The sequence below is a fragment of the Podarcis raffonei genome, chromosome 6 (assembly GCF_027172205.1).
Source record: "Podarcis raffonei isolate rPodRaf1 chromosome 6, rPodRaf1.pri, whole genome shotgun sequence".
Lineage (NCBI taxonomy): Eukaryota > Metazoa > Chordata > Lepidosauria > Squamata > Lacertidae > Podarcis > Podarcis raffonei.
This window is the reverse complement of record NC_070607.1, coordinates 26650196-26666101: the sequence shown is the minus strand read 5'-3', so window position 1 is coordinate 26666101 and position 15906 is coordinate 26650196.

Genomic DNA, 15906 nt, shown 5'->3' with positions numbered 1-15906 from the left:
TCAGCCTAAATGTATTTGATGAATTTTCTCTGTATATTCATGATGCTTGGAGAACCACAAAAAGCAGGGTGACGATGCATGAAAGAAACAGATGAATGGATGGAAGGGAAAATGATGAATGAAATATTTTGAATCGGTGTGAATCTGTAGATTAAAACTTGGCAGCCCAAGCTGCATCTTGGCAGGTACCTTTGCATTGGACCTGCCAGTCTTTGACTTTTAATGTGTTGCCCAGAACCGGCGAGAGGCGCCTGCTAGCTTGGCTTGCCCATTGTAAGATCTCTAGGTTGCAGCCTAAGCATTATTTCAGTTGAGAAAATGACTCACACATTGAGTTGTGCACTCACAAAGGCATCCTGTATTATTCCTGGCAGGATCCTGAAGGAAGCTGACTTCACCATGAGCAATTGTTTCCATGGTGAGCTGTGTTATTTTGGGGGAGAATAATATAATAGGCTGAAACCGGAAGCCTCCTTTAAGCTGCCATTGAAGTTAATGAAAATGTTGCCGTAAATGCAGTGCATCTGTGTGTGCTTATCTGTTTTGTATATATTTGCATTTGTAGCTGTCATGAGATACTAACCTCTCTTTTTTTGGCCATTCACAGAAGCAGCCTGCAAAGAAAGAACAGTGCCATTTTCATAGGATAATATTCCTTAGCATTTTTATAGTCTACATAAAAGGTGTTTCACATACATTTCCTTAGGCTGCAGTCCTAAATTCCAGGAAGAAGGGAGAAAGCTAAAGGTGTAGAAACTGCCCTGTCGAGCTCTGGTGATATTTTGGTGTGTGGAAGCTATGGGTGAGACATAAACTATGGAGCGCAAAGACTGGCATAGTCACCTTCCTAGTTTGAGAACTGGAAAAGTGTTGGCTCCTTCAGATCCAAGCCTTCTCCTAAGGTAAAGGTAAAGGTAAAGGGACCCCTGACCATTAGGTCCAGTTGTGACCGACTCTGGGGTTGCGGCGCTCATCTCGCTTTATTGGCCAAGGGAGCCGGCGTACAGCTTCTGGGTCATGTGGCCAGCATGACTAAGCCGCTTCTGGAGAACCAGAGCAGTGCACGGAAACGCCGTTTACCTTCCCACCGGAGTGATACCTATTTATCTACTTGCACTTTGACGTGCTTTTGAAGTGCTAGGTTGGCAGGAGCAGGGACCGAGCAACAGGAGCTCATCCCGTTGCGGGGATTCGAACCTCCGACTTTCTGATCAGCAAGTCCTAGGCTCTGTGGTTTAACCCACAGTGCCACCTGTGTCCTAGCCTTCTCCTAGTGTGCCCCAATCTGCCCCTTTTCAGGCCCACAGAGGTTGGAGGTTCACACAGTCCACATCCCTGCTCTTTGCCCCATTTTTCTCCTTCTTGGAATCCTTATAACACTATATTCTCTTTAAGGGTTTCATGCACCAGAGACAGTTGTCATTTATTTATTTACGTACTTAGAACATTGGTTTACATTGAAAAACACAGCATCCAAGAGAAGAAGGTTGTCTCATTATACTTGGACCACTCCTGCTTAATTGGAGTAATTGAAGTCTCAGGTGGGCTGAGTAAGCCAAGACCGCTGCGGAGATGATGTCAGGGTATTGAGGGCAATGGGTGCTGTTTATAGAAAACACAGCATAGCCACTGGGGTATTGGCAACATTTAGATTAACTTTCAGCCTACCCATGCAGCTAGAAAGATCCTGCCGGCTTGCCAATAAAATTCCCTGGTGCTTACGAAGCTCTTAGACAGCAACAGAAATAATGAGGGCAGAAAGGATGGCCAAAATGGTCTTTGAAATGAAGGAAGTAGAAACAATTGGAAATGTGCTGGTTGTCAATTTGCTACTTAGCCAAGTTTAAGGTTCTTCTGTCAGTGTATGTGGCGATCACACGGGGTCCCCGGACGTTTGACGGTCTACTGATCCCTGTGCCACCACTGTGCTCACTTCCCCGCTGCCACCAACCCGTTACTCTCGGGTACACACTGAGTCCAGACAGTTTTAAAAATTGAACCAAATTAGCAAGTTTATTTTATATGCGTTAACAAGTTTATGGTTTCTCAGATAATAGTCTTGTCAGTTTCTTAACTTTAGTTTCTTTACCAGCCTATACCTTCCTAATACGTTCTGACTGATTATCTCAACTGTTTAACTGACTCCTCTTAAGAGATTCTCTCACTCTCTCACATCAGACTAGCCCAGCCCACAGACTTATCCTCTCTCTTTCTTCTCTAACTCCTGACTGACTTCTTAACAACTCTAACTCTAACTCCTCCCCTTGGGTTCCTATTGGTTAATCATTTTACACTTAGTTAACCCTTTCCTTATGAACCCAGTATGATGTCACGCACCTAGGAGGGCAAACACCACAGTGTATAAAGCAGGAAAAAGGGGGGGGGGACCTAGTCACCTGAAGCAACTCCTTTCTATATGAACCTGCCTATTCACTAAGATTTTGGGAGGAGGCCTGCTTGCATATGCCACAACTTGCAAGATTCCAGCTTGTGGAAACCTGTAGCAGGGCCTTTTCCATGGTGGCACCTACTTTGAGCTTTCCCCATCTGCTAAAAAAGTATGTATTCATCGAGGAATTTTCTGATAGCTGATGCTCAGCGATAGCAACTTCTCTGCCTGCTGTATTTGCCTACTGTGTTCTGTTTCTTTGTAGCTTTACTGAATTGCTTTGTATCGATCTTGCACACCGCTTTGGAATTTTCTGCTGAAAAAAATATATTCTTTTGAATGCAGACATGTTTTTAAGTAAAACAAATAGTTCCATTTTTCGACAAAGTATGTTCTTAGGAATATTGATAGCCGCTGCATGATCTGAGTTTATCACATTAATATGATAATCCTCCCAGGAGACAGCTGCATTATGGGAGTCAAAGTCTGCTGTGTAAGAACAGCCTTTGGGCTGAATTTGGTGGTTTTAGCTCGTCTCCAGAATGCACATATTACTCTTGCAAAGTGAATTGGATCCCAGCTGGACACAGGACAATCACTTCTATCGCATATCTGCACTAAAGTGCTTATCCATGCAGGAACAGCTTACATCCATAATATATAAACTTAGGGATATATATATATTTTAAAAAATAGCTTTTGAAAAAGTTTTCAGTTCAAACTTGATACTGTTTTGATTTCAAATTGTGTGTGTGGAAGTACTTTTGGTTGTTCCCACAAACAGCTTGTTCAAAAAAATAAAATGCAAATCTGGGAAATATTAGCAAGGGTGGGGAGCAAGGGAAAACAACTGTGAACGATATGTGAAAATGGAATTTTTGAATAGAATTGAGGGAAGACAGTTGTTAATTATTAACATTTACATTAGCTTTTAGCAGCTTCACTTCCCCCCACTTTCTAAAGTTTTCTTTCTATCGGAGAAACATTCTCTGCTTTGGTCCACACTGTAGACCCCAAGAGAACAGGATAAAATTGTACAAAATAGAAGGAGTTTCACAGTGGGGCAGGTTCAGTGTGTGTATGTGTGTGTGCGCGCACACACATATACAACAGACGTCTCCGGAGAGTACAATAAAGTTGAAAAGTGCCTTCAAGTTGCAACAGCTCAAAGCAATTGTCTCTATTCTATTCATTAATTTCTCATTTCGTATACCAAGTGGTGTCCTCCCATGTCCTCTCCTTGTAGACCCTTCAGTATGTAGGTCAATGTCTTAAAGCAACTATTGCATGTGGTGTTTGCTCCCAAAGAGAAACTCTCTGACCTGGTGAAACCAAGCCTCCACCAGTTTGAGGAATGTGGGGTAAGTGGGGGAATGCATGCACTCTGCCTTCCCCATGCTGAAAATCTCTCTCATCCACTGGTCACACTGATTGAGAAAGATGGCGACTCAAACCTCTTAAGCTATAATTCAACCAAAAAGCTGGTAGACATCGGAGTTTAACAGCCAATGGCTGGGCACAAGAGAAACACCCAGAGAACAGCTGTGATAGAATAATCTGACTGACAGTGTCTTGCAGGTAAAGGGGCCCCCTGACCATTAGGTCCAGTCATGGCCGAGTCTGGGGTTGCGGCGCTCATCTCGCTTTACTGGCCGAGGGAGCCGGTGTACATCTTTCGGATCATGTGGCCAGCATGTCTAAGCTGCTTCTGGCGAATCAGAGTAGCACATGGAAACGCCGTTTACCTTCCTGCCAGAGCAGTGCCTAATTATCTACTTGCACTTTGACGTGCTTTCAAACTGCTAGGTTGGCAGGAGCAGGGACCGAGCAACAGGAGCTCACCCCGTCGCGGGGATTTGAACCGCTGACTGGTTTAACCCACAGCGCCACCTGCGTCCCTCCCAGTGCCAGATTTATGTATAAGCTAAACAAGCTATAGCTTAGGGCCCCACTCTCTTGGGGGCCCCAAAAAAATTTAAATGAAAAAACAAACAAACTGGATGTACATTTCCAAAATATAAGATAAAAAACAAATAAAATAAAACCTACATACAGCAACAGTGTTTTGTGTTGTGTATGGACCTACCAGGTCCATAAATTACCATATAGCATATATTCAACACAAAAAACAGCGACAATTTGTTGTTGACAAAGGACAGCTTCAGTAGCTTAGGGCCTCATGAAACCTAAATCTGTCCTTGGGTAGTCAAAACAATATTTGCATCAGAAGTGAACCTGCTAGAGGCTTCCAGAATCTTCTAGCACTTTCCAGTTTCTGCCCTCAAAGATCTTAGTCATGACATAATCATAGGCACTTTTCCAGAGATGATGCAGTTGTGGAACAGATCCTATATGAATATCATAGGAAAGTCAACATTCAGCTTCGAATGTGGCAAAGTTGTGAAGCTCCAGTTGTTGTTGGTCTACATCTGCCTTCACCCCTTGCCACTGGCCATACTGAAGTTACGGGGTTCTCATCATTTATCTACATGACACATAGACTGGGCGACTGAATTCCATTGCAACTACCTGTGCTTTCAGAACTGCGGCTTTAGATTATACCATCCCATGCATGTTAACATTAGCTTTTTAATGTTTCCTAATATGTGATTCATACTAGCAATCTCTTCCTTAATTTATAAATTATAAGGTCAAGTGTCTGGGCTCAAGCCAGGCTGGGAATTGTATGCCAGCATGCAAGCTCTCTCCCTAAAGGCAGAATATTGGGAATTTGATTTACACTTACAGTCCTATTGGACTCTATGAGGCTTACGTTTGAGTAATCAAGCACTCCTTTGCATGTATCATCTTTTTAAGATGCTTGTCCTATATCATAGTACAAAATGATTTGGGGCACCCCTGTAGTCCTTTAAAAAGGAAATGAGAAAATGCAAGACAATCTCTTCTCCTTGCCATCATCCAGTTTCAAATTCCCCTAAATTTGAGGATTTATACCCATTTATTCATTTTAAAAAATTTATACCCCACTTGATTGAAAAAACCCTCTAAACACTTTACGAAAAAGATAAAACAATAAAATTATCAGTAAGAAAAGGTGATGACAATAATGTAAGAGTTTCCAAAAATTAAAATAACAATAGACTAAAAACAGATTTAAACCCATTCCTTTTCTTCCTACTGATCATCTATTCAGGAACAAGTCTATGCATCCACAATTCATTTTGGGTTTTTCTTTTTTTTCTTTTTATAAAACAAAACAAAACGAAAGCCTGATCAGTCGCTTATAATTTCTGTCAGTTTTAAATTAGAACCTAACTCTGAAAAGTGAAAAGATGGGGTGTCCATATTTCGTGAAAATGGTGAACAGTGAAAAACAGGAGATGGCAATTGATATTCACACTGATACAGCAGAGAAATGCCAGGAATGCTGATGTGGCTGAGCTTGCAAAATATCGCAACACTTTATGAATGCAAAATACAGAGGAGTCAAATTTTGGGCACTCATGAAAAATTCAGCACTACAACCCCCTACCCCACTTGATTAGAATTTTAAATAAGGTTTAGTGCTGAGATCCAAAGATAGCATCCTACTGACCAGTGGTGAACATTCCCTGATTCATAAACACCAAGTTAAACTCTCGCTCTTGATTCTGATTTGCTGTCATCAGAGCTTCAGAATTTTGCTTACCCACCCGCCCCCTTGAGCCGATGCTGAAAAGCGATGGATTCCAAATGGAAAGTGTCAACAACCTCCTGGGATTTACTGCATGGCCTGTGTAGCTCCAGATCGCTGTAAAACGAGAATAGAGTTGTTCTAAAGTACAACCTGAAGCATAGGAAGCAAGCTGGACTTTATGGTGTAATAAGTAATAGCCACACACTGTCAGACATAAACAGAAAAAAAAAAGAATGAAGGCCACTCTGGATCAGAGTTCCTCGGACTGCAATATTTCAGCCTTCTATGTGTTGTAAGAAATAAAGTTTTCATATTCCCACAGGTGAGAACGGAGCTTTGTCTATACACAGTTATCAATGCTTGGGTTTCCTTCTAGTTTTGAATTGTTTAAACATCAACTGAGCATTCCACAAGTATGGCTCACCTCGGCCTTCCCCAACCTGGTGCCTTCAAGATTTTTTGGACTACAACTCCCATCATCCCTGACCGTTGACCATGCCAGCTTAGGGGTGGGGATGAGAGCTATAGTCCAGAACAACAGGAGGGCACCAGGCTGGGGAAGGCTGCTTTACACCATCACTCCAATTCCTCTGGTGGCTATGAGTGCATGGATGACCCACCCATGAGGCGAGGTGAGATGACTGCCTCAGGCAGCAGGATCCAGAGGAGCAGCAGATCCAGCCTCCAAGGATCCATCGCCTGCTGCTGCAGCACACCCAGTCTGATTCAGAGCAGGCCATTTCCCTGCCATGATTCCCACTTCAACCATCAGGTAAGGTGGATTTGATTCCCCTCAGCTTGTTCCCGATGTAGATCTTCACTCTCCACCTGTTCCTGATCTAGATCTTCACTCACCTTCTTCCCTGGTGAGGGCACCATTTTGTGGTTCTCCTCAAGTGGCAGAATGTATTGGGCTGGACCTTGTTGGCTGGCTTGCATGGGAAGTATCCAAGTGCAGATGGACTTCCATGCATTTCTCTGTAATGCATCAGCACCAGCTTGGTGCTTTCCATGTTGTGAAGTGCCCTGAGATCTACGGATCTACAGTATACAGATTTAATAAATAACCATAATGACTAGCAGATCCATCTTAGAAAAGGATTTATATGTGCTTGCTGCCCTGTGGAGGCTCATCGACGTGACTGCCATTTTCAGTGTCGCATAGCATTCCATCGCCAATGAAATACTCATCCCGGGCTAACAAGTTTTCTGTTCAGCAGCAATTTTTATTTTACAGTGAATCATCGCAGCATTTCTATCTTGGGAAATCTCGCATGTCAAACCCTTGACTGAGCAACTGAAAGACCATTTCGAATTTGCATACGGAGATTTGGGAAGGCGAACACAAAAGCCAAGATGACGTCATCTTTCTATCTTAATCAGCAGACTCCACTTTCCTCCAAGATATCGAGTCACAATGAGTTACATTTGCAAAGGATGAGGTACAGGTGCTTTGCATCTGCACAGGTACAGCCCAATATGTTTTGGTACTTGAGGCTAACAACATAATGTTCCCCTGAACACCACCACAAGGAAGAAGGGGTGAGTGAAGATCTACATTAGAAACAAGGGGAGGAATCTTCTTACTCTCTGCTTTGGCCCACATCCCTGCCCCAATCCCAGCCTCTTCTGCACCAGTAGTTCATTGACCTCTATCCTCTTCTTGGTATTCCCTTTTCCTTCCTTCCACATGGACTTTTGTCCCCTATTTTCCCATCTCTGTTCCGTCTCGGCTTCACCTCCCCCCACGCCGCCACCTCCCTCCTTGCGTGTTCACTGCCTGCTGCTGACAGATGCTCTTGTTTAAAACCATTTGCTAATTGGAAATGGTAAGGAGAAACCAGGTGACCCAGTTTGGAAACGAGGAGGAATAATGTCATGTTGCCATCTCCCCCCCCAACACCCCCGCTCCACATCACCACCTGAGACTCTTGCTGCTCTCATCTTACCCTTTAAATATTCACCATGTCAGGGATGTCACTGACTATCTTAACACTGTTTTGCACTTTGCAATAGAGGGCAAGTGCCGCTTCAGGAGCTGTCCAAGGTAGGAGCGTGCAAGAGGCGCCGATCCTTTGATTTCTGTCTCTTTTCCTCCTGCTGCTTCTAAGTTATTTCATGCAAACTCTCAATGAAAGTCAGAGCAAACTCTTTCCCCCTGCTGAGCTCCCTTGACTCTTTGTGGGTGCTAGTGGCTTGGCGGTGACCTGTTGATGGAATCAATGAGAACTATACGAGATCAGTGTAAGGATGCTAATAGGGTAAGGATACAAATAGGGCAAGATCAGATACAAGTAGGGCAAGTTCAGGTGGTTCTGCTTTTGGAGCTAGGGCTGCATAGATACCCTAAGTTTAAAGCACATTTCAAGCATATCTTGAAATGTAGTTTGTTAAGAGTCGCTGGGAATTTCAGCTCTGTGGGGGACATTTCTTGGGGATTCTTGAAGGGAGAATGTGCTTTAAGTCATACCACTTGTGCTGTTTCTGCAAGGAGCAGGGATTACAAATGAATTGTTGGATGCACAGTTCCACAGACTAGGTGTTTTACCCCCTTTTGAGAACTGAAAATAAAGTCGAGTCTCCCCAGATATTCTTGATGGTGCCATTTTCTTGCTGAATTCAGATAACCTTTTAAAAAAAATTTAATTCCAATAAGGGTGAAATCCCATGGTTGAGGAACCAAAACTGAAGGTGGATCATCAACCTTGTCCTATTCTCTGCTAGTCCCTCCCTGGGGCTAAGAATACCAAGAATACTCTTGGCTTCCTCTGTGCTTTCCCCTTCCCCCTTGCTATGAGAAGCAGCAACAGGAGAAGGATTTTACGAACACTTCTGGTGTTGCTTTACAGTATGCTTGCAGCAAAAGTTGCCTTAGATATAAAGTACAACCCTAATCTTTGATATATGCACCCAGGGGGGTGGTGTTAGGATCCAGCCGACATTCTGTACTGCAGAGTGTCCTCCCCCCTATTGCAGAAAGCATAGTGGCCACGGAGAATTAGAGCTGTGCTGACCATGAACCTGATGGATCCTAAACTGGTCTTGTCCCTCACCTGTGCCGGCATGGAAATACAATCCTAGATACACTTACTCAGTTGGGTACACATGTATAGGACTGCATCTTCCTTATAGGAACGGTTTCCCTGCAGAGTTACATAGATGCCTATAGATCGGATCTTTCTGTGGTTGTCTCTAAGGAAGTAGGTATGGCTTCTACTTTGCTGGCTTTCAAGCATACCTTGAAGAGCTATCTGTCTATTATCTAACCTATCGGCTTGCTTATTGTAAGTTGTGCTCTGTATTGTTTTAACTGCTGCTGTTTAAACGTTTAATGTTCTTTATTTTGGATTGTGAACTTATTTGATGTAAGACAAATATGATGCTATTGATGTGAGCCGCCATGGGAGGTCTTGTGCCCTAAAAGACCATTTCTTCTGTTGTTTTGCAGTATGCTTGCAGCAAACGTTGCCTTAGATATAAAGTGCAGCCCTAATCTCTGATATGTCACATCACACACCTCCTTAACTCAGCCTTGCATCAGATATTTTTGGGCTCCAATCAGCCTTCATGGCAATTAGTCAGGGATGGTGGGAGTTGTAGCCCATGAATTCTGCCTGACATGGAAAAATGGGTAAACTTGACCCTGGATTTCCATTTTCAGCAGCAATTCTGTGATCAGAACACCATGCCTGTTACCACCCAAGCATACAATGGAGAACAGCGAGAGAGAGGCTTGCACTGCCCTTAGCAACTGTCCGCAGCTCTGAAAGACCTCCCCAACATCATCACCGCTGCCTCATATTTTGATAACCATTACCCAAATGCATTCTTCCTGGCAGACTGTTCTCTGCAGCCATCTGTGCCTCGTGCATCAGAGGAATGGTTAAAAAGGAAAGAAATCAACATCAGCATGAATAACTTCCAATATAAGACAGCACTTTAGATGATCAGAACCATTGTTAAACAAGCCCATCAGTTCCAAGTGCACTTCTAAGCCAAGTACTGGCTGTATGGAGACCAGGCTCAGAAATACCATATTCATTCCGCTGGAGAGACTTCCATACAAAATGTGTCATGGATTTTTTTTTGGGGGGGGAGGGAGGTGCTAAGCTATTCTCCTAAGAATCAGTAGCTTTGCAGATGGAGTTTGTCATGCAGCAGGAGACGACCACATCTCCTTGGGAACCCAGGATGGTCCAAGAGAGGACCACCTCGTTAGAGAGAAGAAGTCGAGTTAATGGCGTGACCAAAAACTTTTCCCAGGGAAAAGAAGAGTAGTTATTCTCTTCATTTCCCTGTTCAAGTAGTTATTTTCTTGGCACGTTTTGAGAAATCAGTGGGTGATGTCCAACTAAGACATACTCTGAACAGACTCACTGAAAGCAATGGATGTAAGTTGCTTAAGTCTACATAAAAAAGGTAAAGGGACCCCTGACCATTAGGTCCAGTCGTGAACGACTCTGGGGTTGCGCGCTCATCTCGCTTTATTGGCGGAGGGAGCATCTTCTGGGTCATGTGGCCAGCATGACTAAGCCGCTTCTGGCAAACCAGAGCAGCGCACGGAAATGCCGTTTACCTTCCCAAAGGAGCGGTACCTATTTATCTACTTGCACTTTGACGTGTTTTCAAACTGCTAGGTTGGCAGGAGCAGGGACCGATCAATGGGAGCTCACCCCGTCACGGGGATTCAAACCGCCAACCTTCTGATCGGCATGTCCTAGCCTTTGTGGTTTAACCCACAGCGCCACCCACGTCCCTTCAAGTCAATATACATATATCCAAATGGCTCTCCACTGTTGGATATCATCCCACCTCTTTACAAACTTGAAAAATGCAGGAAAACACTCCAAATATCAGCACCCAAGTTCCTAAGTGATATCTAACAAATTCTGTGGTACTCATCTACCACAGTGTTTTGTTGCGGCACATGCGGCACATGACCTGGAAAACTGTCTGCGGACATAACCACCTCCCTCGGCCTAAAAGCAAGATGAGCGCAGCACCCCATAGTCGCCTTGGACTGGACTTAACCATCCCGGGGTACTTTACCTTTACCTTACTCATCTACAATATTTAAGACTTAAACATACTATATTTAGTTCTGCTGCATGCACATTTATGGTTCGGGGGGGGGGAATGGCAGCCCTCCGTGCCATATTAAACTGAATTGTACTCTCTCTCTCTCTCTCTCTCTCTCTCTCTCTCTCTCTCTCACACACACACACACACACTTTCCATCACTTATGTACAATGTTGTTGTTTAGTCATGTCCGACTCTTCGTGACCCCATGGACCAGAGCACGCCATGCACTCCTGTCTTCCACTGCCTCCCGCAGTTTGGTCAGACTCATGCTGGTAGCTTCGAGAACACTGTCCAACCATCTCGTCCTCTGTCGTCCCCTTCTCCTTGTGCCCTCCATCTTTCCCAACATCAGGGTCTTTTCCAGGGAGTCTTCTCTTCTCATGAGGTGGCCAAAGTATTGAAGCCTCAGCTTCAGGATCTGTCCTTCCAGTGAGCACTCAGGGCTGATTTCCTTAAGAAGGGATAGGTTTGATCTTCTTGCAGTCCATGGGACTCTCAAGAGTCTCCTCCAGCACCATAATTCAAAAGCATCAATTCTTCGGCAATCAGCCTTCTTTATGGTCCAGCTCTCACTTCCATACATCACTACTGGGAAAACCAGTACAATAAGACCATGCAATTTGCATGAGCAGGATGATGCATAGGATAACTCTTCCCCATCCCTACCAGTGGGGAAGGTAAAAAAGAAAGGGTTATACCTGTACACTCAGGTTATCAGTGACAACTAGCCAAGAGAGTTACATTCTACCTCTAGCATTATTCCACTGCAAAGTGCAAGTGGGGGCTTCCTGTAGCCATCTGGTGAGAATAAGATGGGCCTTGGGTCTGATCCAGCAGGGATCGCCATATGTTCTTATACTCTTATTGCTTCTGAAGAAATTGGCAGCCACCCGCTCTCGATGGCTGCATTATCAGTAGGGGAGGGGGAATGTCAGGAGATTCAATCATGTATTTCCTGTCATTTGGCCCTCACAGTGCTACTACAGCCACAACAAACTGGCAGCTTGAAGGACAGGATTATCTCTCAAGGATGATTAGGAGCAATTTAGCTACATTTTGAGAACAGGGTTAGAGAACAGAAAATACAATGCAATCTGTCAGCAAATATGTTTTTCTGGGGTGGGGTGGGGAAGCTGTAACGGAAAAATAGAGCACAGGAAAAGGGAGGAGTGGGAGAGGGGTGGCACTGTAAGAAATAAATAAATCTTATTGCTCCTTAAAGATTAATTGATTTAGGATCATTGGCTCCCAGTACGTTTCCAAGCACAATTCAAAGTGTTGGTGCTGATCTTGAAAGCCCTAAACAGCCTCGGTCCAGTATACCTAAAGAAGTGTCTCCACCCTCATCGTTCTGCCTGGACACTGAGATGCAGCACCGAGGGCCTTCTGGTGGTTCCCTCGCTGCAAGAAGCCAAGTTACAGGGAACCAGGCAGAGGGCCTTCTCAGTAGTGGCACCCGCCCTGTGGAACGCCCTCCCACCAGAAATAAAAGAGAAAAACAACTACAGTGGTACCTCAGGTTAAGAACTTAATTCGTTCTGGAGGTCCGTTCTTAACCTGAAACTGTTCTTAACCTGAGGTACCACTTTAGCTAATGGAGCCTCCCATTGCTGCTGCGCCGCCACCACACAATTTCTGTTCTCATCCTGAAGCAAAGTTCTTAACCCGAGGTACTATTTCTGGGTTAGTGGAGTCTGTAACCTGAAGCATCTATAACCTGAAGCATCTGTAATCCAAGGTACCACTGTACCAGACTTTTAGAAGACATTTGAAGGCAGCCCTGTTTAGGGAAGCTTTTAATGTTTAATAGACTGTTGTATTTTAATATTCTGTTGGAAGCCGCCCAGAGTGGCTTCGTAAACCCAGCCAGATGGGTGGGGTATAAATAAATAAATTATTGTTATTCTTGTTGTTAGATGCAATCCTTTCCCTGAGCCAGTATGGGCAGTGGTTAGAGTGTTAAGACTGGAACCAGGGGCCTTCAAATCTCTATGCAGTTACGAAGCTCATTGGGTGATCTTTGGCCAGTCACTCTTTCTCAGCCTAAGCTATTTCCCTCATATGCTGCCTGGTTCTCTTTGGAGGAAATGTGAGATATAAATGAAGGTAATAAATAAACCCACCCACTGAGCAGCCCTTGGAAATGGTGAAGGCGCTGGTTGACTGGTGGAGAAAGGAGGTATAAGGGCGAAATGGGATGGCCACCTTGGAACATTGGCAGAAGGCTCTGCAGGCTGGAAGTCTCTGCCAGCCGTGTACTGATGGCAAAGAGGAGACAAAAATAGGTTGTGGCATAAATGACATGGAGGGGGAGCAACCTGGGGTCCATTCTGATGTCCCATCAGTCCGATACACTGCTGTAATCCAAAACTTCTGGAGGTCACTAGGCTGACAAATGTTGTTCTGTCCATTAATTGGTCATGATGCTAGCTATCTCGGGCATCTGCTTCTCAACGTGGAATGGAAGGGAGGAAGCCCAGTCGGTGAGGGCACATTAAAAGCCCCTAAGAGTCCTCACCAAAGCTCTGGGCACCTGGTGGCAGCGTGGGTGGTGAAAAGTCTTTGCAGGTTCAACAGGACCTGCACCCCTTGCCTTCTGTACCCTGGAAAGAGTAGGCACAGGAAGTATTTAAAAGCAGAACTGGTTCACAGACTGGGATGAGTTCATCTCCAACAGAATCCAAGACATTACAGAAGGAAGCAGCCTATGCATTATGCAGATATAATTATGCCAGTAATGGTTAATCTCTGATTATTGAATAAACATACATTTGAACCCCAGAGCTCCCACACTGCCGTGTTGACTTGCATCATCTCCTAACACTTGCTTCATCCAATTTGCGCCCTAATTTAAAATTACAATTTGAGGGGAGTGATTTTTTATTTATTAATTTTTTAAAAAAGACACAAATCCCAGAACACTTAAAGGCTCCCACAATGACATTCACTATCTGTAACGAACCGATGCTTTGTAATTCATTTTGTGTGCTCCTGTTTTCTTCTAAAACCTTTTTATTTTTATAGTGGCCTTTTTTCTTTTTCTGTTTTTCTTTTTTTAGGGCTTCCATATAGTCATAAACCTCCTGTTAAATACACAAAGGTTCATCCTTTGCCATGGTAGGTGATATGATTTAACTATCAGCTCCCTGTTCTCTTTGTGGGGCGGTTAGATTGTGTACCACCTAAGCCCTCTTCAGGTGTCTTGCCTCTCACCTGGGGAGTGGGCACATGAATGCTAGCTCCACCTTCCCTTTCGGATCAGGTCCGTGTTGCTTGCCACACATCGGAGGACAAATCTCTGCAGCGTATGGTCTCTGCATGTGATTTAGAACCCTGAATGACCAGTGTGGAGGACAGCGGGAAGAAGAAGAAGAAGAAGAAGAGTTTGGATTTGATATCCCGCCTTTCACTCCCCTTCAGGAGTCTCAAAGCGGCTAACATTCTCCTTTCCCTTCCTCCCCCACAACAAACACTCTGTGAGGTGAGTGGGGCTGAGAGACTTCACAGAAGTGTGACTGGCCCAAGGTCACCCAGCAGCTGCATGTGGAGGAGCGGAGATGCGAACCCGGTTCCCCAGATTACGAGACTACCGCTCTTAACCACTACACCACACTGGCTCCTGGGCAGAGTGATGCAACAGAGTGGGAGGAGCTATGTGGGACTGCTTTTGAAGATGATTCAGAAACTTCAACTGGCCCAAAATACAGTAGCTGGGATACCCTTTAGATCTCAACAATGCTTTGGTTGCCAGTTCATCTCTGGGCCTAATTCCAAGTATCACACATAATGGCCTAAGTGAGAGGTGTTAACATTTTTAAAATTAGTTTTTAAATTGATAATATTTCAATTGAACAAAATAAACTGGAAATAAAAAGTTAACTGAGTAAATTGGCAAAAATGTATAACTCTAAATCAAATAAGTGTTGGAAATGTAAAGAGGAAGAGGGTTCTTTTTACCATATGTAGTATAGTTAAAGCTTATTGGGAAATGATATATAATGAATGGGAAAAGATGTTTAAAATAAGATGTGTAAAAAAAAACCCAGAAGCTTTCCTTTCGGGAATTATAGGGACAGAACTATCCAAACTGTACAGAAATTTATTCATGTATGCTGCTACAGCGGCAAGAATGTTACTTGGATACAAAATTTTGTGGAATATGCAGAATTGGCAAAACTTACCGGAAAAATAAGAAATCAAGTTAACAAACTTTTTATAAAAGAATGGAAATGGTTTATTGATTCTTTCACACAGATATAAGCATGTATGGTTATTTATAACCTCCTATATTTTTTAGAAATGCTTTCCCTATATTGATATATTTGTCCATGCAAAGTCTACGTCTATACGTAATCCACTCAAATGCTGTGAGTGTTGTCATATCCTCAACCTGTTGACTGAGGGCAAGGGCATAGATTGATCTTTCCAGTGCATCAACACCAGTCTTTTGACTGCAGTAAGGGCACAAAGAATCTATTTACATCGTCCAGTTGTTAAATTCCATATAGTAGGTACGTAATTCAAAAGAATATTTTCCTCTGAAAATTTTAAGTTTCTTCACACAGCCATGTTTATACAAACCTATACTTTCGCCCCCAAACTTAGCAAGCGAAGGACATTGTAAAAACACGTGATTCAAGGAAGCATTATCCTGATTGCATCTCCAACAGCATGCTGTCTTAGATAGGCCTTTTCTATAGAAATGTAATGGGCTCCAATAAATTCTAAATATTATTTTCTGTTGTGTAAGTCGCAATTTAGCGAGCGATGTTAACATGATCACATAAGAGATGCAAC